Below are 24,285 nucleotides of genomic sequence, written 5' to 3' on the forward strand. Positions count from 1 at the left end.
GATGTGTTATGGCCTGTCATAATAGGCATAGTACATTCACGACTTTTAACAGTGAGTAAATCAGGTTTAAACATAGAGAGACTATACACGGATATTAGGGTCCTTTGGCTTAGTGAGGCGGGAAGTAAAGAAGAGCATAAAAAATTGAAGAATATCTCCAGCAGCGGAAATAGGCGTACAGCAAGTGTTTTATAATGCGTCCCAACACATGCAGAAGGCACCCAAAGCACATACGTACTCGCTTTCAGATTTACGCGGCATATCATTGGAGAGGAGGTCTCCTCTTACGCTTCTTATAGTAGGGCGGAAAAATATACTGAAAAAAGAGCGCTATTATAAAGCTTCGTTTGACAGGCATGAAAAACCCCCCTGCAAATGTAAAAATTGTTTGCTTTATTTTAGTTGAAAGCCCGAATTTTTTACCATTAGTAATTCAAATGGACTTTTCAATTAACTGAAAAAGCGAAGTCGACTATTTGTAATACACAAATTCTACTAATGGACTTTTGATCATGTATGAACATACATACTCTGAATATCATCCCTATTATTAAATTTTGAAAAAATCGAAAACTAGAAAAGTGAAGTTTTCCAAATTTTAATGAAAAGTGAACGATTGAAAAGACGACTAATCAAACGTAATTGCGAGAAGAAAAAACAAGTATATACGGCCGTAAGTTCGGCCAGGGCGAAGCTTATGTACAAATTTCAGCCGGATCGGATGAAATTTGCTTCTCTTAGAGGATCGGCAAGCCAAATTTGGGGACCCGTTTATATGGGGGCTATAAGTAAAAGTGGACCGATATGGCCCATTTGCAATACCATCCGACCTACATCAATAACAACACCTTGTGCCAAGTTTCAAGTCGATAGCTTGTTTCGTTCGGAAGTTAGCGTGATTTCAACAGACGGACGGACGGACGGACATGCTCAAATCGACTCAGAATTTCACCACGACCCCGAATATATATACTTTATGGGATCTTAGAGCAATATTTGGTTGTGTTACAAACGGAATGACAAAGTTAGTATACCCCCATCCTATGGTGGAGGGTATAATAAAAGGTTTTGCTGATGTTTTCTGTGCATTCAAAAAAAAAAACAAAAACAAAAACAAAAAAACAAAAAAAAACTCTCTATATCGGGCGGGCCGACTAAATCATAACCTAAACCACCCATACTGAATTAGTAAACATTAGCATTTATGGGGTATAATTGGTATAGGTTTTGGATAGAAACCCTATTTCCATGCTTAAGAACATAAAGGGGTACATGTTTATGGGAGTCTTGTCAAAATCTGAGCAGAAATGTCTGATATTAGGAGCCCTACAAGGACAAAAACGTTCTCTACTTTCCCATACATTCCCAAACAATTTTCCCTACAACATTTTTTGTTAAATTTAAACAAAATTTTACAAAACAAAAATGGTTCTAAGTACTTTATTATCTTAAAAGATGAAAATGCTACGTATATAACCTAGAAAATAAATTTGTATTACCACCACGGTTGCCACAGTTGGTAGAATTCTACCAAAAATAGTAATTTTTTTTTTTTGTTAAATCTCTATTGAAACAAAATTTTGAAAAAAGTTTCTATAAACAATTTTTATACCCTTCACCAGCAACCAACACATTTGGCGGATGTGATATGGTATCGAAAATTTAGATCTACAAAGTGGTGCAGGGTATAATATAGTCGGCCCCGCCCGACTTTAGACTTTCCTTACTTGTTTTTTTTTGAGAAACTTTTCTATAGCAATAATATTTTGATAATAAATTCTATAGAAATAAAATTTTGAGAAAAAATTCCATAGAAATAAAATTTTGAGAAATTTTTTTTATTGAAATAATTTTTTGAAAAATATTTCTATAGAAATACAATTATGACAAAATTTTCTATAGAAATAAAATGTTGACAAATTTTCTACAGGAATAAAGTTTTAACAAAAATTTCTATAGAAATATTTGTTTGGTAGATTTGTGGTAATCTTCAAATTTTGTTAAATTTTTTTGGCACGAGTGCACCCTCAAAAAAAATTGCTTCTTTATCATATGTTCCAAACATATTTTGCAGGAAGCACATATACTATTGGATACTGCGGAAACATTAATATGTTTGTTTTACGTGAACATATTATATGTTTGGAAGCATTTTGAGCCCAAAAATATTATATGCTTGGAAGAATTTTTCCCAAAGACGATTGTGCTCATTGCCTAACATACTCGTAATTTTCACTTCCACGAAATATTTTAGTTCTTGGCACCTTTTTCTGTAATACAAATAATGTTGAAGAAATTATTCACTTTTATAAATTTTTTAAATTTTACCTTTCGCCTGCACGGAGAATCGAACCGAGGACCATACAGTTTGTAAGACAACACACTATCCACTGGACTACGTAGCTGTTATAGTCACCAGTAGATAATTATCGTTATAAGTTACATTTATATAGCATAGTTTACAGCGCCCACGAGCCCATGCAAACATAACATTATTTAACAGAAACATACATTTGTTTGCCACGTGGAGCAGTGGTTAGCATGTCTGCCTTGCATGCAAAGGGTCCTGGGTTCAATCCCTGCTCCGACCGAACACTTTTTTTTAATTTACACATTTATATTTATACTATATACAATTTTTATAATGAAACTTCGAAATGTGGGTTATTAAAGATTTATAGTCAGTAACAGTGCTTGATATAAACGAAATTGACTGATTTTTGGATAAAATATTATTTTTTATTGCAGAAATAACAATTTTGTAACAAAAAAACTGTTTTTGGTACAAAACTTTAAAATTTGGAAGGAATTCAAAACAAAAGAAGAACGTGGAGTCGAGTATAAACATACATAAATAATTTTATAATATAAACATAAATTTATTTAGGCGTGAACAGTTTTTACTAGCATTTAACACCATCGCTCTAAAATGCCTTTTATTTTTCTTTAATAATTCATTTTAAAGAAAATAAACTTTTTATATTTTTTATATTGTTTTAGCTCAAAACTCGAACTTAATGCCCGCTTTTATATTTGAAGGTGTCCGTCAACTCCTCGTGGACTACCTATTAATACAGAGGAACTAAACTTTGTTTTTATACATTTTACTGTGTAATTTTGCACTATTTCCTACTTATTTCATTTTACTGTCCCAACTCTAAAAAGACTATAGTGTCCTTTCATTATTTTTATGAAGACCCCTGATTTCTTTTAACGAACCAAGAAAAAATTGTGCCCATAATGCCAAAATGATAAACAAAACACATGTCCACACATACATAAAGTGCTGCTCTGTTTGTTTTTCAAATGTCTATTCTCTTGGTTCCGAATGTCTATTCTCTTTATCAAATTAAATAATATTTAGACTTAAGCATATCAAATTTTTGGCCTTATCATAAGACAGTTTCCCGAAACAACATACAAGCGGTTTCACAGAAATTGTTCTCTTTTGATTCTTTCGCTGTGTTTTGTTGATATCTTTCGTCAACTCTCCCGGTTTCCATCTCTATTTCTTTCTCTATACTCTCTCTGTCGCTTTAAATAATATATCACAACATATGTGTGTTTAGTCGAAATTTGTAAATTTATATATTTTTGCATCGACACATATGATTTTTATGAAACATTCATGCCCCAAACATAATATATTCTAACATATTAACATAGATGTCCAAACATTTAGTGTTAGTTTAGGAACATTACATGTTTGCACTTAAATATATTGTGTTTTAAAATTGTGCCCGAAACACATTTTGTTTATATCGGAACATATGAAAAACATATTTTTCTAACAGTGTGGTAACTGTTGTTACCACACATTGTTAAAGATCAAGCCTTGCCGGTTTCTAAAGCCACCAAAATGTAAAAGTTATAACAAATTGTGTTGAGTGAAAATGTCCCTACATTGTGGCCTTACGTCCAACAAGACGTTAAATATTAGAAAAAAGTAGGGAATTTCCCCTACTTCTAGCAACACTGACCGTAGTTGATATTGCACCTACGGTGTTAGTATGTCACTAATATTGAGCCCATTATTAAAAAAAACTTATTATACCCTGACCACTATGTGGTTTAGAGTATAAAAAGAGAAAATCGCTCAATTAGTGTGGGTAGTAAATTCAAATTTGTAAAAATCGAGCAATATTCTTATGTAAGTACGTATAAATACGATCGGTTTTGTGGCCAAATTTGGAAAATCGGGCGATACATATATATGATAAATATATATCTAAATCTGAATCTGAACCGATTTGGATGAAATTTTGCAAACTTGAAAGGCGATGAAAAAGATTATTTTTTGCCAAATTTGGTGATGATCCGTTTGTACAAAAGGGCAACATAACCCCATTTGTCGAAATCGGGCGTTACATATATATGGGAGCTATATCTAAAATTGATCCGATTTCTTCCAAATTCAATAGCGTTTGACCTTGTGCCAAAAAAACACCCTATACCAAATTTCATCAAAATCGGTTAATAATTGCGACAGGAATCCTGTGAACAACAAATATATGGACAGACGGACGGATCACCAAGCGCTAGATCGTTTCAGGAGGTGATTCTGAGTCGATCGGTATATATTTTATGGGGTCTAAAATCAATATTTCTGGTAGGCACATTTTTTGGCAGATCAAAGTTATTATACTTATACCCTGACCACTATGTGATTTAGGGTATAAAAAATCGTCCCCGCTTGGATTTGAATGAAATGTCCAAACATGTATATGTTTGCATCCAGAGATATTAAATTTAAAAAAATGTAATGTTCTTAACATATTATATTAGTTTGGGAAGATTATATGCTTGCACTTAAAAATAGTGTGCTAAAAATTTGAGTTCCAAATATATAATGTTTGCACCCAATCATATGAAAAACAGTATTTTTCGCCCGTGCATAAATGTGTTAAACCAAACTTAAAACTCTTAACTCCAACCCAACTTTAATTCGAAATAATGTCATGTATCATGCGTAAAACAAAATTATTGTTATGTTGAGTACTAAATACACTGTCTACTTAAATTTTCGTTTATAGGGAAAAATAAAGTTTTCTCCTTGCCATTATATTTCAAAATGCCAAATATTATTTCATAGCAATCCCTCGCCAGTCTTCTAGTACATGCTCATAAATTAATATTTGATTTCGGCTATTCGCAATATTACACTTCCTCTTTGGTTGTTTAAAAATTCCCAAAAGTAAACACCATCAGTTTTCCACATCAAATTGCTTACATGAGAGTAATTTAAGCGTTTTGGGGAATCGGAAACCATGTCAACAATAAACATACAATTTGTAATTGTTATATGCAACAAAATGTTGCATGTACCCATTATAATCTAAGCTTCCGTTAACATTTCTGGTCATTTGTCTGCGGCACGGAAATGCGTGAAGCTAACGAAACGCATGCGATTGGGGAGGGGGCCACAGACATACACACACATATACATATTTTAAATATTTTTGGTAATGTTGTAAATTAATTTCAAATTTATGTATTTTTGTGGTTGGGTGCGAGAGCATTAAAAAAAAAAAACAAATTCAGTCCATATTTACATATTGTACATTACATTCTGTAAATGTGGACTGACATTTTAGAAATTATCACTTGTCTGCAATAAATTAAAAACGGATTAATAGTTTTGAATATATTGTATGAATTGTACATAGGAAAAACTATAATTTTATACATATATATCACACAATGAAATAAGAAATTGTCAAGGATCGAAATTTTAGATATTTTTCAATTCAGTTTTTGATTGGGAGCCCACAATAATTATGGACCGATATGAGCCAATTTTGGCACAATAATTCAACCGGACAGAAGGAAATTTGTTTGTGAGGCTCTAGACATCAAACACTGAAAAAAACCATGCTCGGCTCCAACGATTTTGTCTTTACTTTAAAAATTTTGGTATTGATTCCGAGCCAAAGAAGCGGAGAATACAAATAAGGATACTTTTCAAACACAATTCTTTTTTAAAATTGGGTTTTGTGTACTTGCTTTTAGGAAGCAAAATTTAATTTTTCGTTTTTTTTCAGCTTGTTTTCTTCACATGTTATCAAAGTCCCTTAGGTTAGGTTAAAGTGGCAGGCCGATTAAGATTCAGGCTCACTTAGACTATTCAGTCCCTTAAAAACGGGTTATTTTCCAAATTCAGACCCGACTTCCAGTAAAAATTATGCTATGTTTCAAGTAAAAAAGTCTTTAAAATAAAGTGTTGAAAAACGTGTCCTATATTTGAACGATTTTTTGCTTTGTATTCAAGATGCAAAAATACAACAAATTTAAAGACCATTCCATTAATTTTAAAGAATTTTTCTGAGTTATTAAAGTCAAGTTGACCTTAGCCCAAAACATTTTTCTTTCATGTTATGATACCCATTTTTAAGCGAAATCACTTAATTATAAGGACAATACGACGTCATTGAAAAGTTTATCGACTTTTGGAAAAAAAAACTTTATATTAGAAAAATGCGTCTTCTATGCTAAGCAAAATATGCTTTCGTATTTTAAAGACATGAAATCTTTGACCTCACGACAATATTTTTTTCAGTGAATTTGGGGTCGGTTTATATGGGGACTTTATAAATTTATGGCTTAGATTAAATTCTGAGTCGATTTAGCGATGTCCGTCTGTATGTCCGTCTGTCTATCTGTTGATGTATTTTTGTGCGAAAAGTACAGCTCGCAGTTTTAGTCCGATTGTCCTAAAATTTGGTATAGGGTCCTGTTTCGGCTCAAAGACGATCCCTATTGATTTTGGAAAAAATCGGTTCAGATTTAGATATAGCTGCCATATATATTTTTCACCGATCTGGTCATAATTGGCGTAGGGAGTAGAATTAGCATTGTAACTATGCGTGTCAAATTTGGTTGAAATCAATTCAGATTTGGATATATCTCCCATATATAGCTTTCGCCCGATTTACACTCATATGGCCATAGAGGCCAATTTTTAACTCCGATTTAGTTGAAATTTTGCACAGGGAGTAGAATAAGTATTGTTGCTATGCGTGCCAAATTTGGTTGAAATCGGTTCAGATTTAGATATAGCTCCCATATATAGCTTTCGCCCGATTTACACTCATATGACCACAGAGGCTAATTTTTAACTTCGATTTAGTTGAAATTTTGCAGAGGGAGTAGAATTAGTATTGTAACTATGCGTGCCAAATTTGGTTGAAATCGGTTCAGATTTAGATATAGCTCCCATATATAGCTTTCGCCCGATTTACACTCATTGGCCACAGAGGCCAATTTTTAACTCCGATTTAGTTGAAATTTTGCACAGGGAGTAGAATAAGCATTGTTGCTATGCGTGCCAAATTTGGTTGAAATCGGTTCAGATTTAGATATAGCTCCCATATATAGCTTTCGCCCGATTTACACTCATATGACCACAGAGGCTAATTTTTAACTCCGATTTAGTTGAAATTTTGCAGAGGGAGTAGAATTAGTATTGTAACTATGCGTGCCAAATTTGGTTGAAATCGGTTCAGATTTAGATATAGCTCCCATATATAGCTTTCGCCCGATTTACACTCATATGGCCACAGAGGCCAATTTTTAACTCCGATTTAGTTGAAATTTTGCACAGGGAGTAGTATTACCATTGTAACTATGCGTGCCAAATTTGGTTGAAATCGGTTCAGATTTGGATATATCTCCCATATATAGCTTTCGCCCGAATTACACTCATATGACCATAGACACCAATTTTTAACTCCGATTTAGTTGAAATTTTGCACAGGGAGTAGAATTAGCATTGCAGTTATGCGTGTATTTTGGGACAAACCTTTATATATAGCACCCAACACATTTGACGGATGTGATATGGTATCGAAAATTTAGATCTACAAAGTGGTGCAGAGTATAATATAGTCGGCTCCGCCCGACTTTAGACTTTCCTTACTTGTTTTTTACTAACATTGTGTTCCACCCTAGTGCATTAGCCGACTTAAATTTTGAGTCTATAGATTTTGTAGAAGTCTGTCAAATCCAGATCGAGTGATATTTAAATGTATGTATTTGGGACAAACCTTTATATGTAGCCCCCAACACATTTGACGGATGTGATATGGTATCGAAAATGTCGATCTACAAAGTGGTGCAGGGTATAATATAGTCGACCCCGCCCGACTTTAGACCTTCCTTACTTGTTCTATCTTTTTTCCGACGCAGTCCTTTTGGACAAGTATTAGATAGTACGTAATTAGGCTATTTTAACCCTTTCACTACCGAATTAAACCTTATGTTAAAAACTTTCATTTTTCCTCTGTTTCTACTTGGAAGGCCTACCTCAATTATTTGTAAAGCTATATGTGTTTGTTCTGAAAACTTGATTATTGCATTGTGACCAAATGGTTATACGAAACTAAACGCTATTTGGCCTGTAATATCTGTTGAAGTATTGGAAAAATATCAAAAAAAAAATCTGAAATTATGTTTTTGTATTAGTATCTATTTACTAGAGACGTACAGTAGAAAAATTGTATGAACATTTTGTATTTTTTGTTTATTGTCAAGAAATGTTCTAAAAATACACTTTAGTGCCCAGCAATAGTGCCAATATTTAAAGCTTATAGAGATAAGAGCCTCTACTTTAAAAATATCATCGAGAAATAAATCGAAACTAAGTGGGGAGTTAGAGTTTGGAGTCGTTTTTGAATGTCCTCTGTAGTGTACATCGGTAGTGAAAGGGTTAAGTGAACATTTTAGTTTTGGACAAAATAAAAAAGTAAAAAAACTAAAAATAAAAATTTAATACCCGCTGGGATTTGAACCTGAGCCGTTTGACCTTTTCAATTCCATGGAAGTTCTTTTGAGAAGGTTTTGCAAATTACGATAATTTTTTATTGATTTTTAAAGGAAAAATCTATATCTATAGAAAAATATATGCAGAAAATAACAAAATAAAAACGATATATAACATACAAAAAAAATTAGAAAAATATTTGATAAAAAATTGCCGCTGGTGAGATTTGAACCAGCACTCTTTATTTTTTTGTTCATAATAATAAAGAATATCTCAGGACGTAGTTAGAATGTCGTGCCGTGATGTCATATTAGGTTCATATCACAAAGAGTTGAATATACGTTTTGATTAATCGTGTTCAATGGCGTTTGCGGCTGAGTGTGCTAAAGCGTTCTGTTATGGTGCCAACAGACCCAGGTTAAACCCTAAGTGGTTGAAGAAGTATTTCAATGTGTAAAAATTAGACAGTAGGAAAATAAAAGTGTAGCAAAAAATACTGATTCAAACAAAAAGTGAAATTGAAAAAAAAAAGTTGTTTTGAGCCTCTACTTTAAAAATATCATCGAGAAATAAATCGAAACTAAGTGGGGAGTTAGAGTTTGGAGTCGTTTTTGAATGTCCTCTGTAGTGTACATCGGTAGTGAAAGGGTTAAGTGAACATTTTAGTTTTGGACAAAATAAAAAAGTAAAAAAACTAAAAATAAAAATTTAATACCCGCTGGGATTTGAACCTGAGCCGTTTGACCTTTTCAATTCCATGGAAGTTCTTTTGAGAAGGTTTTGCAAATTACGATAATTTTTTATTGATTTTTAAAGGAAAAATCTATATCTATTGAAAAATATATGCAGAAAATAACAAAATAAAAACGATATATAACATACAAAAAAAAATTAGAAAAATATTTGATAAAAAATTGCCGCTGGTGAGATTTGAACCAGCACTCTTTATTTTTTTGTTCATAATAATAAAGAATATCTCAGGACGTAGTTAGAATGTCGTGCCGTGATGTCATATTAGGTTCATATCACAAAGAGTTGAATATACGTTTTGATTAATCGTGTTCAATGGCGTTTGCGGCTGAGTGTGCTAAAGCGTTCTGTTATGGTGCCAACAGACCCAGGTTAAACCCTAAGTGGTTGAAGAAGTATTTCAATGTGTAAAAATTAGACAGTAGGAAAATAAAAGTGTAGCAAAAAATACTGATTCAAACAAAAAGTGAAATTGAAAAAAAAAGTTGTTTTGTTGCCCTGAAAAATCTCCAGATTTCGAATTTCAGACAAATTTGAAAAAATAAACAAGTATATAAGGCCGTAAGTTCGGCCAGGCCGAATCTTAAATACCCACCACCATGAATCAAATATTAGGGTTTCCTTTGAAATTTCAGGGGGGTTTGAGGACAAATCAAGCAGAGCAGTTTAACCAATACACTTCCCGGAGATTAAAGAGATTTAAAGATTTTACCTATGAAGACTATATCAGATTCTGGATTTGTAAGAACCATTTTTGTTTTAGAGGAATCATTAACATATCTTGTAAGTGCGCAAGAAAATTATAAAATAACGTCTTGATTTGAAATCTTAAATCTGTAGAAGTAAAATCTGGAAATTTTACATTGAGTTTCAAGCAATTTTCATGATCGGTGCGCCTTCTATACATATATAGAAGTGAAATTTCAGGCAAAACGGATGAAAACTACGGTGTCTAGAAACTCAAAGCGATAGTCACCATTTTCGGCGTATCTCTTTATGATCCAAAAATATTTCTAGATTTTGAATTTCATACAAATTGGGCAAATTGGATAAAAACTACAGTTTCTATAAGTCCAAGAAGTTAAATCGGAAGATTGGTCTGTATGGGGGATATACCAAAACATGGACACATACTCACCATTTTCGGCACACCTCTTTATGGTCCAAAAATACCTCCAGATTTCCAATTTCAGGCAAATTGGATAAAAACTTCGGATCCTAGAAGCCCAAGAAGTAAAATCGGGACATCGGTCTATAAAAACTTCGGATTCTCGAAGCCCAAGAAGTAAAATCGGGACATCGGTCTATATGGGGGCTATACCAAAACATGGACCGATACTCACCATTTTCGGCACGCCTATTTATGGTCCTAAAATACCTCTAGATTTCCAATTTCAGGCAAATTGGATAAAAACAACGGTTTCTATAAGCCCAAGACCCCAAATCGGGAGGTCGGTTTATATGGGGCCATACCAAAACATTGACCGATACTCACCATTTTTGGCATACCTCTTTATGGTTCTAAAATACCTCCAGATTTCCAATTTCTGGTAAATTGAATAAAAACTACGGATTCTAGAAGTCCAAGGAGTAAAATCGGGAGATCGGTCTATATGGGGGCTATACCAAAACATGAACCGATACTCACCATTTTCGGCATATCTTTTTATGGTCCTAAAATACCTCTAGATTTCCAATTTGAGGCAAGTTGGATAAAAACTACGGTTTCTATAAGCCCAAGAATAAAATCTGGAGATCGGTCTATATGGGGGCTATATAAAAACATGGTCCGATACTCATCATTTTCAGCACCCTCTTTAGGGTTTTAAAATACCTCTTAACTTCTAATTTCAGCCAAATTGGATAAAAACTACAGATTTTAGACGCCCAAGAAGTAAAAACTGGAGATCGGTATATATGGGGGCTATACCAAAACATGGATCGATACCCACCATTTTTGGCACACCTCTTTATGGTCATAAAATACCTCTAGATTTCAAGTTTCAGGCAAATTGGATAAAAACTACGATTTCTATAAGCCCAAGACCCCAAATCGGGAGGTCGGTTTATATGGGGACTATATCAAAACCTGGACCGATATAGCCCATCTTCGAACTTGGCCTGCCTGCAGACAAAAGACGAGCTTGTGCAAAATTTCAGCATGATTGCTTCATTATTGAGGACTGTAGCGTGATTACAACAGACAGCCAGACAGACAGACAGACGGACATGGTTTATCCTTGATCAAGAATATATATACTTTATATAGTCAGAAATCGATATTTCGATGTGTTACAAACGGAATGACAAACTTATTATACCCCCGTCACCATTCAATGTGGTGGGTATAAAAATGCAGGCTTATGGTCGGTTTATAAGGGTGAGTCAATGTTAGAACTTATACAATTTATATAATATATTATTTATATAGTTGGAAATCGATATTGCAAAGTGAATGGAAAACTTTTTTTACCCCCATCACCAAGTGGTGATGGTGGTGATATAAAAATATTTATCCCATTAATTGTCTAACAAAAATATGACATGATCCGCTAACTTTAGTTTATAATTCTATTTTTCTATACGATTTACAAAAAAACCTATTTCTTTTAGTAATTTTTCCTCTAAAACAACAGTTGGTGTCTCTTTTATATCAACCGGAAGTATTAAATAGCATCACTTCGTTTTTCGTGGTTTTGTATTTTTTTTTTTTTTCAAACATTCTAATTCTACTTCTCAAGCGTTGTTTCTTGACTGCTTTTTTGTGTTGCAATTTCCTTTATTTGATTCTCTTTTCGTTGCCAATGTTTGGTGTGAGTATTAGCTTTCAGTGGTTAGCATTAAAATAAAGCTACTTGTACTAACGGATCACCGGATGTCCGTACAGTAATTTTATGCATTTTTTTCTTGTGTTATTTTCGAAACACTTCCGTTTCCATTTGCCTTCCTTTACTCCAATACTTTCGGTCTTTTTCACTTGCCGTTTCAATTGAAAATGCAATTGTTGAATTCAAGAGGGAAACATTTGAATAAAAGGTGCTAGCGAAACCAATGTAAGGAAAATATTTTCTTAGGTAAAACAGATATGATATGATGATTTGGGCCACAAGTTTTTTGGTGACAAATGCAGTCGTTAATATTTATAACATAGTTTTCGCGAAGTAAGAAATTTAGCTCTCGACCAACGGTATAAGATGTAATAACGAATATTTTGTATTGAAAGTATAAGTTAAGCTTTTCATTGGGGGTATCCTTTAATAATTTTAAAATTTATTATGATTTTCGAAAACGTTGAAGAAGAAACGAACCCATTGGGATTAAGCTACACTAAAACGCGTCAACAATTGTTAGCTACACTCCTACATTTATATACCACAAAATTTAACAGAATGGATTATTATAATAAATTGAAAAAATGTTACTGACATTTGTATACCCTAAACCACATAGTGGTCAGGGTATAATAACTTTGATCTGCCAAAATATGTGCCTACCAGAAATATTGATTTTAGACCCCATAAAATATATACCGATCGACTCAGAATCACTTCCTGAGTCGATCTAGCGCTTGGTGTCCATCCGTCTGTCCATGTACAGTACACTCGCGGTAGCGTGAACTAATTAAAACCAAGAGAGTTCACGTTAGCGAACTTCAACGAATTTCAGAACAAAACGTAGCCATATGCGGGAGTTTTTTACACGTTCTAGCGTGATAGTCTTTTATTTTTGTTATTACACTGAAAAAACAGTGAACCCACCAGGAAGAAAACTTTTGGTTAATTTTAGAAAATTTTGAAAATTTTAACTAAACAGTACTACAAATGCTGGCATCACGCCGATATCACAAAAATAAGTAAATATTTTTAGACAAATTCAAGAAAATTTATTAGACATAATTAATTTTTTTCACTTGTTAAAGAAAATTTTGTAGTTTGAAGGAAAAAATTGGAGTTCAAAATTGCAAAAATGTCTTTAGTGACATATGAAGTTCATGATGGACGCATTTGTATTAAAATTTACAAATTTAAAGAAATAATCAACTATGTTGTAAGAAAAACGAATTTAGTAAATCTTTATGCTTAATTCGTGTATATTTTTTTCCTGTTTTTTAGTTCATTTAAGTATCGTACGCAAAAAAATACTGGAGTAAAGGAAAATTTCTCCAAACATAATAATTCCATGAACTAAAATAAAGTTAAATTGGCTTTAGTGAAATAGATAGTTCACTTTTTTTTTTTTGAGTGTAGTAATGTTATAACCTTAATTTTGTTTCATGAAAAAATTAAAAAAGGGATCGGAAAAATATCAGTGGGTATGGAATTAGAAAGCACTTTAAATTAAAAATTAAAATTCACGAAAAAAGCCAAACTAGATCACTAAGTGTATTTGAAATTGTATTTGGCATTGTGAATCTGACACTAACTTCAAATTTCATGTTTTCAGCGTTACGGAGTAGTTAGTGTAAGAAAAAGCGTGTTCACGTTATGCGAGGTTCATGTTAGGCGGTGTTCACGTTACCGCGAGTGCACTGTATTTGTTGTTCACAGGATTCCTGTTGATGAAATTTGGTACAGGGTATTTTTGCAAGAAATCGTTTCAGATTTAGCTATAGCTCCCATATATATGTATCACCCGATTTTCTCAAATTTGACCATAAAACCCTTATTTATCAACCGATCTTACTCAAATTTAGCACACAGTAACCTTCTGTGGTATCAACCAAACCTTCAAAATATCGTCCAAATCACTTCAGATTTAGACATAGCTCCCACATAAACTGTATGTTCAGATTGCCATAAAACTCCGATATATATGTACCCTTTAATTTTCTTAAACATGGAAATAAGCTTATCTCCTATCCCAATTTCAATATTCAACAAATACTTATGTTTATTAATTCATTAGGGGTGGTTTAGGGTATGATATATTCGGCCCCGCCCGACTTTCTACTTTACTCACTTGTTTTATTTCAAAATTATAACTTCTTGCTTATATTTGGAAAAACAGTTTTATTTATACAATCAATAAAAATACATGTTTATACCCTTCGTCACTTCTGTGGTACAGGGTATAATAAGTTTGTGCATTTGTATGTAACGCCAAGAAGAAGCAGTCTGAGAGTACAGTTCGCAGTTTACGTCCCATCGTCCAAATTTGGCATAGGGTCTTTCTTCGGGTTAAAGACAATTGCTTTTGATTTTGGAAAAATTGGTTCAGATATAGATATGCTGCCATATATTTTTATACCCTCCACCGTAGGATGGGGGGTATATTAACTTTGTCATTTGTATATTAACTTTGTCGTTTGTAACACATCGAAATATTGCTCTAAGACCCCATAAAGTATATATATTCTGGGTCGTGGTGAAGTTCAGAGTCGATCTAAGCATGTCCGTCCGTCCATCTGTTGTAAATCACGCTAACTTCCGAACAAAACAAGCTATCGACTTGAAACTTGGCACAAGTAGTTGTAGGATGGTATTGCAAATGAGCCATCCAAATAGTAGGATGGTATTACAAATGGGCCATATTGGACCACTTTTACGTATAGCCCCCATATAAACCGACGCTCAGATTTGGCTTGCAGAGCCTCTTGGAGGAGCAAAATTTATCCCATCCGGTTGAAATTTGGTACGTGGTGTTAGTGTATGGTCTCTAACAACCATGCAAAAATTGGTCCACATCGGTCCATAATTATATATAGCCCCCATATAAACCGATCCCCAGATTTGACCTCCGGAGCCTCATGGAAGAGCAAAATTCATCCGATCCGGTTGAAATTTGGTACGTGGAGTTAATATATGGTCTCTAACAACCATGCAAAAATTGGTCCATACCGGTCTTAATTATATATAACCCCATTTAAACCGATCCCCAGATTTGACCTCCGGAGCTTTTGGAGGAGCAAAATTCATCCGATCCCGTTGAAATTTGGTACGTGGTGTTAGTATATGATCTCTAACAACCATCCGGGAATTGGTCCATATCGGTAAATAATTATATGTAGCCCCCATATAAACCGATCCCTAGATTTGTCCTCCGGAGCCTCTTGGAAGAGCAAAATTCATCCGATCCGGTTGAAATTTGGTACGTGGAGTTAATATATGGCCTCTAACAACCATGCAAGAATTGGTCCATACCGGTCTTAATTATATATAACCCCCATTAAAACCGATCCCCGGATTTGACCTCCGGAGCTTTTGGAGGAGCAAAATTCATCCGATCCCGTTGAATTTTGGTACGTGGTGAAATTTGGTACATTGCGCTAGTATATGGCCGCTAACAACCATTCCAAAATTGGTCCGTATCGGTCTATAGTTATATACAGCCGATCCCCAAAAATAATCTACCAAAATTTTATTTCTATAGACAATTTTGTCAAAATTTTATTACTACAGAACATTTTGTCAAAATTTTATTACTATGGAAAATTTTGTCAAAATTCTATTACTATACAAAATTGTTTAAACATTTTATTTCTATAGAAAATTGTGACAAAATTTTATTTCTATAGAAAAAATTTTCAAAAGTTTATTGCTATAGAAAATTTTGTCAAACTGAATTATGTACGTATTTAATCGGCCTTTTTTTGTTTAATATATACCCCGTATGGACTAACTTACAATTGAGATGACGGTGTTAAGAAGTTTTAAGATACCTTGCCATCGGCAAGTGTTACCGCAACCCAATTAATTCGATTGTGGATGACAGGTTTAGTACAAGTTTCTATGCAATCCATGGTGGAGGGTACATAAGATTCGGCCTGGCCGAACTTACGGCCGTATATACTTGTTATTTATTTTTTATTATTATTTCCATTTATTTGAGCAATTTAAAGCCTTTAAAAGGACGAACTACTTAACTGTCTGAATTTTGTTTAAATTTTCAAAATATCAGCCAAATCGGTTTAGATTTAGATATAGCTACCATATATTTATTTCGTCCGATATGCACTTATATGACACCAGTAGTCATATTGATACATATGGTACACTCAAAAAAGTTTGCTTTGATTCAAAGATTTTTACCTTTTCTTAAAGACTTTGGTATTAGATCCGAGTAAAATGTAAGGCTTATTTAATTTAAAATCAATAAAATCAAAATTAGGGTACAGATCTCATCTATCGAATTTTAATTCTCTTTTGAAATGACAACACATAGTGGTCAAGGTATAATAACTGTGATCGGCGAAAACTCGTGTCAAATGTAGATGACATATAACTTCCATTATATGTATCGCCTGATTACGACAAATGGGGTCACATTGCGCTTCTTTACTTATAGATCGTCGCTAAAGTTGGCATAAATCTTATTCACCACCATGCGAAAATTTTCATTGAAATGTAATACACTGTATTTTCTTGGCACATGGATGAAGGCTATTGAATTTGAAAAAAAAAATCGGATCAAATTTAGATATATGCCCATATATATGTATCGCCCGAATTTAATAATTTGGTCCCAATAACCGTATTATACCCCATACCATATAGTGGTCAGGGTATACTGAATTCGGATCACACCTTAAGAAGTGATGCAAATTCAGTGCAACGGCTTTTGAAATAATGGACATCCGTCCGGAGGTGCTGCGCCAATTTTGCAGAACTTCCGGATCAAAAAAAAAAAAAACATATTCACTACATTTTTGGCGACGCTTTTCTTGCTGGGCTATCCATGTATTAGTTTTTCGGAGGATTCCGGTCGCAATTATCAACCGATTTTGATGAAATTTAGTATATGGCTTTTTTTTTGGCACAAGGACGAACGCTATTGAATCGGATCAAATGTAGATATACCTCCCATATATATGGCACATGGATGAAGGCTATTGAATTTGAAACAACCAAATCGGATAAAGTTTAGATATAACTCCCATATATATTTGGTCCTAATAACTAATTTAATAATTTGGTCCTAATAACCTTATTATACCCTAATCAGGGTATACCCAATTCGGATCACACTTTAAGAAGTGATGCAAATTCAGTGCAACGGCTGTTGAAATGGTGGACATCCTTCCGGAGGTGCTGCGCCAATTTTGCAGCATATCCGGATCCAAAAAGAACATATTCAGTACTTTTTGGCGACGCTTTTTTTGCTGAGCTGATCATGTATTTGTTGTTCGCAGGATTCCGGTCGCAATTATCAACCGATTTTGATGAAATTTGGAAATTGAACAAGGATGAACGCTATTGAATCGGATCAAATTTAGATGTAGCGCACATATGTATGTATAGCCTGAATTTGCCACAAAGTAATTTAATCATAATTTGGGAGCCACCGTGGTGCAATGGTTAGCATGCCCGCTTTGCATACACAAGGTCGTGGGTTCGATTCCTGCTTCGACCGAACACCAAAAAGTTTTTCAGCGGTGGATTATCCCACTTCAGTAATGCTGGTGACATTTCTGAGGGTTTAATGCTCCTCTAAGTGGTTTCACTGCAATGTGGAACGCCGTTCGGACTCGTCTATAAAAAGGAGGTCCCTTGTTATTGAGCTTAACATGGAATCGGGCAGCACTCAGTGATAAGTTCACCAACGTGGTATTACAATGGACTGAATAGTCTAAGTGAGCCTGATACATCGGGCTGCCACCTAACCTAACCTAAGTAATTTAATTTACCACCTTTTAAGTGCGACAAATTTCATCGAAATCGGTTCAGATTTAGATGTAGGCCCATATATATGTATTACCCGATTTTCCCAAATTTGGCCGAAAGTCCTTTATTTATCAACCGATGTTACTCAAAGTTGGACAAACAAATCTATAGCACTTATGTTACTATATGTGCAAAAAACCATCGAAATCGGTTCAGATTTAGCTGTAGATCCCATACATATGTTTCGCCCACAAATTTGGTCATAAAACCCTTATTTATCATCCGATCTTATTCAAAGTTGGCTTACTCTAATCTTCTATAGTACTGACTATATGTGAAAAAAATCATAAAAATCGGTTCAGATTTAAATATAGCTCCCGTATATATGTATCGCTTGATTTTACAAAATTTGGTCATAATATTTATTAACCGATCTTACTCAGATTTTGTACAAAGTGACCTTCTGGGGTATCAACCAAATCTGCAAAATATCATCCAAATCGGTTCAACTTAAGATATAGCTCCCATATATATGTAGCGCCCAATTTCCCCAAATTTGGACTCTTATTTATTAACCAATGATATTCAAATATTGAAGTATTAGTCGATCGCAGTTAGACCTACATGTAGTTCATACATAAATATATTTCCCAAGTTTAACAAATTTTGATTTAATACCCACACTAATTGAGCGATTTCCTCTTTTTATACCCTCCATCATTCCGTTTTTAACACATCGAAATATTACTCTAAGACCCCATAAAGTATATATATTCTGGGTCGTGGTGAAATTCTGAGTCGATCTGAGCATGTCCGTCCATCCGTCCATCTGTTGAAATCTCGCTAACTTCCGAACAAAACAAGCTATCGACTTCAAACTTGGTACAAGTAGTTGTTATTGATGTAGGTAGGATGGTATTGCAAATGGGCCATATCGGTCCACTTTTACGTATAGCCCCCATATAAACGGACCCCCAAATTTTGCTTGCGAGGCCGCTAAGAGACGCAAATTACATCCGATCTGGCTGAAATTTGGTACATGATGTGAGTATATGGTCTCTAACAACCATGCAAAAATTGGTCCACATAGGTCCATAATTATATATAGCCCCCATATAAACCGATCCCCCGATTTGGCTTGCGAGGCCTCTAAGAAAAGCAAATTTCATCCGATCCGGCTGAAATTTGGTACATGGTGTAACTATATGGTCTATAACAACCGTACAAAAATTGGTCCACATCGGTCCATAATTATATATAGCCCCCATATAAACCGATCCCCCGATTTGGCTTGCGAGGCCGCTAAGAGAAGCAAATTTCATCCGATCCGGCTGAAATTTGGTACATGGTGTTAGTATATGGTCTCTACCAACCATGCAAAAATTGGTCCATATCGGTCCATAATTATATATAGGCACCATATAAACCGATCACCAGATTTGACCTCCGGAGCCTCTTGGAAGACCAAAATTCATCTGATTCAGTTGAAATTTGGTACATGGTGTTAATATATGGCCTCAAACTCCCATGCAAAAATTGGTCGATATCGGTCCATAATTATATATAGGACCCATATAAACCGATGCCCAGATTTGACCTCCACACGCTCACAAAAAATCGCTTCTGTAACATATACTCCCAAACATATTTTGCTTCAAGCATATATATTTTTGGGTATTGCCCAAACATTTATATGTTTCTCTATTGATCTCTTCCAATATATAATATGTTTGAAAGCATATTGGTCTAAACAATATATGTTTGGGTAGTCTAAGTTCCAAACATTTTGTATTTTTGCATCTAAATTCAATAATGTTGTCTTCCAAAAAACAATATGTTATTATGTGAACATATAATATGTTTGGAAGCATTTTGCAATATTGTGCTCAAAATTTTATTTATTTATTTATATATTTACAATCATAATGAATTATGAAAATAAACAGGTAATATAGGTGCTAACAACATAGGTTTTCGACCTGAATGCTCAAAATTTTGTCTCTGCCCAATTGTATATTCCCCCACATCTTTCTCACTTCCACGAGATTTTTTTGTTCTTAGCACCTTTTTATGTAATACAAACATTGTAGAAGAAATTATTCAATTATATGATTTTTTTTTATTTTAATTTTACCTTTTGCCGGACGGGGATTCGAACAGCGGACCACACAGTTTGTAAGGATCAAAGAAGTAGCTGATCAATTGCCCAAGGAAAAATAAAATGTTAATTTTGTAATAACAAGCAACAACCACATTTTATGTCCCAAACATAATATGTTCTAACATATTAACATATATGTCCCAAACATGTTATGCTAGTTTATGAACATTATTTGCTTGCACTCAAAAATATTGTGTTTAAAAATTTGTGTTCCAAACATATAATGTTTATAGCCAAACATATGAAAAACAGTCTTTTTCATCCGAGCAGAGCCCCTTGGAAGAGCAAAATTCTTCCCATTCGGTTGAAATTTGGTACGTGATGTTAGTATATGGTATCCAACAACCATGCAGGAATTGGTTCATATCAGTCCATAATTATATATAGCTCCCATATAAACCGATTTGACCTCCGGTGCCTTTTGGAGAAGCAAAATTCATCCGATTTGCTTGAAATTTGGTACATGGTGGTAGTATATGATATTTAACAATCATGCCAAAAGTGGTCCATATCAGTCCATAATCATACATAGCCCCATATAAACCGATCCCGAAATTTGGTTTTGGAGCCTCTTGGAGGAGCAAATTTCATCCGAGTGAGTTGAAATTTGTTACATTGTGTTGGTATATGGTCGTTAACAACCATGCCTAACTAGGTCCATATCGGTCTATAGTTATATATGGCCCTCAGATAAATTGATCCCCAATCACACAAAAATTCGTCCATATCAAGTTCATAATTGTATATAGCCCCCGTATAAGCGACCCCCATATTTCAATTTTGGTTCTCTACGTACCGTGCAAAAAGTCCATATCGATTCGTAATTATTTGTAGTCTTACCTATACATAACTTTTTTTGTCTAATATATGGACTAACTCACAATTTAGAAAACGATGTTAAGAAGTTTTAAGATACCACAACCCAAGTAATTCGATTGTGGATGACAGTCTTTCGTAGAAGTTTCTACGCAATCCATGGTGGAGGGTACATAAGATTCGGCCTGGCCGAACTTACGGCCGTATATACTTGTTTAATAATGGACTCAATATAAGGGACATACTAACTCTGTAGGTTCAGAATCAACAATAGCTCCTAACATCAGACATTTCTTTTCAGATTGTGATAAAACTTCCATAACCATGTACCCCTTAATGTTCTCAAATATGGAAATGCGGTTTATCTACCAAACCTATATCAATGATACCCCAAAATGCTGATGTTTATCAAATAAAAAGGCGCGGTTTAGGATATGCTATAGGCGGCACCGCCCGACTTTCTACTTCACTCACTTGTTTTATAATAAATACTAATAGAAACTAATCAATGTACCATTCACTTTCGCCTTGATCTAGTTTCACAACTTTTTCAGTGAACTCTCAAAGGATAAATTTATGTTTTGTTAACTTGATTTTAAAACTTATTTGATAATGTTGTTCTATTATAGTTTATTATGAGTTTAAAATAGTCACAATTTTTTTGCATTACAAATTATTCTTCATAGAAAGATTCTTTTCCCTTTACATGTTCAATTATTTCTTCATTTTTTGATTCAGCTAAAGAATTTATTCTTATAATTGATTGAGATTCTTTTTTCCTTTGCTCTGTTTGAGTTCTGTTAGCTCTATTGTTTTTCTATAATAATCGTTGAACATTGCTTTTACTTTTTGTTTTCCATTTTTTTTCCTTACGCTTCCCCGAGCTAAGTGCAGCCTGTTAGGAATGGTTGAATGTTCTGTCCTATGGACTGTCAGCCGCTCAGCAAAAAAAAAAGAGTTCTGCTGCTTGTTTTCCAATAGACTGCCACTAAAGTATGTCCAATCAGGGATAAAAGGATAAATGTCGAATAAATTTCAAAAAGTGTTTACTTTTAATTAAAATGCTATGCTTTTGGTTGAATGGCCGCAGAAGGCATGACTGCATGTGTAGAAGGAGGTTGCTGTAAACTCTAAGCTTTGGTGTGAAGTGTAATTTTTGAGAACATAGGAAGAGAGTGAGAGAGGGAGACTTAGAAAATTTGAGAGGATTTGTTACAGTGTTTGTATGCATTTGTTGGATATGAACAGAAATATTTTGAAGTTCATTTACTGCAGTTGGCCAATTAATTAAAAATTTGTTTGCTTTAAACATACAAAAAAAAAATATGAAAATATGGATTATACAAAAATATATATTAATTTTGTTAAAAAAAAACATGGTGGCTTATTTTAAGTTGCATGATCCAAAACATTGTTAGATTAGCCCAGGTTATGTGGTATTCTGCTACTAAAATATTATAAAACAAGTAAGGAAAGTCTAAAGTCGGGAGGAGCCGACTATATTATCGGCACTTTGTAGATCCAAATTTTCAATAGCATATCAAATCCGTCCAATGTGTTGGGTGCTATATATAAAGGTTTATGTTCCCACATACATATATTTAAATCTGGCCCGATCTGCACAAAATGTGTTAGAGTTCTACAAAATGTATAGACTTTAAATTTAAGTGGAACACAAACTTCCACAGTGTGGCGCAGGGTATAAATATGGGAAACGTTTATATATGAACAAATTTTGAGGCAACTTCGCAAAACCCTATTTATGATTTATCGATCGATAGATATTTATTAGCCGTAACGGCAAATTGGAGTAATTTTTATAAGTTTTCGACTTAGCGGTGTCAATTTTATAAAGAAAATGTGGGTATTTTTACCATTTTTGCCCAAATCGGAAAAACATATATATGGAAGCTATATCGAAATCTGAACCGATTTCATCCAACATTGGCATGCATATCAATTCTACCCCTGTGCAAAGTTTCTAGTAAATCGGGAAAAAACCTCTGTGGTTATATGAGACTAAATCGGCCGAAAGATATATGCGAGTTATATCAATATATGAGCCGATTTCTACTCCCTGTGCAAAATTTCACGTAGATCAGAGTACAACTTTGGCCTCTGTGATCATAGTAGTGCAAATCGGGCGAAAGATATATTTGGGAGCTATATCTAAATCTGAACCGATTTCAATAAAATTTAGCACAACACTACACTACTAAGCAAATTAGGGTAAATCTCTGGCTTTTGGGGCCATATAAGTCTCAACCGCTTTCTTCCAAAATCAATATTCTGACCCAAAACAGAAACTTGTGCCAAATTTGAAGTCGATTGGACTAAAGCTGCAACCTAGACTTTGACCAAAAAAATGTGTTCACAGACATTGTTACAAATGGAATTTAAACGTTAAAGTGGAAAAAAACTCTCATCCCAGAGGTCCAGTGGTGGGTATTTAAAATTCAGCACGGTTATATCTAATATTAACATAAGGTTATGCACTTCCAGCAAAAAGAATTGTCAAAAAAACAAGGAATGAAAACGTTCTTTGTTGTTGTTGTGTTGCAAAATTGGCTCAGAAATGATGAATTTAATATGGACTTGAATTTAATACGGAATTCTACTCTTCGTTCGCATAAAAAAATGAAAATCAGCTGATTTGTGTTTCTCTCATAGACCAATTAAATATAAGACATCTCCGGTGAGTTCACAACGCTGTAGTTTGTCTGCACACCGTAGAGGGCTCTTTTTCGTCTGCAATTGAGTGATTTTTTTAATTTGGCTTTACTTTGTCTTCTTTCCTTTGTTCTCTTGTTGAAATACCAAATATTGTAAAAGCTTATAAAATGCTATTCTACCCACCACCATAGAATGGTGACGGGGGTATAATAAGTCTGTCATTCCGTTTGTAACACATCGAAATATCGATTTCCGACTATATAAAGTATATATATTCTTGATCAGGGAGAAATTCTAAGACGATATAACGATGTCAGTCTGTCTGTCTGTCTGTCTGGCTGTCTGTCTGTTGTAATCACGCTACAGTCTTCAATAATGAAGCAATCGTGCTGAAATTTTGCACAAACTCGTCTTTTGTCTGCAGGCAGGTCAAGTTCGAAGATGGGCTATATCGGTCATGGTTTTGATATAGTCCCCATATAAACCGACATCCCGATTTGGGGTCTTGGGTTTATAGAAATCGCAGT

The sequence above is a fragment of the Haematobia irritans genome, chromosome 2 (assembly GCF_050003625.1).
Source record: "Haematobia irritans isolate KBUSLIRL chromosome 2, ASM5000362v1, whole genome shotgun sequence".
Taxonomy (NCBI): Eukaryota; Metazoa; Arthropoda; class Insecta; order Diptera; family Muscidae; genus Haematobia; species Haematobia irritans.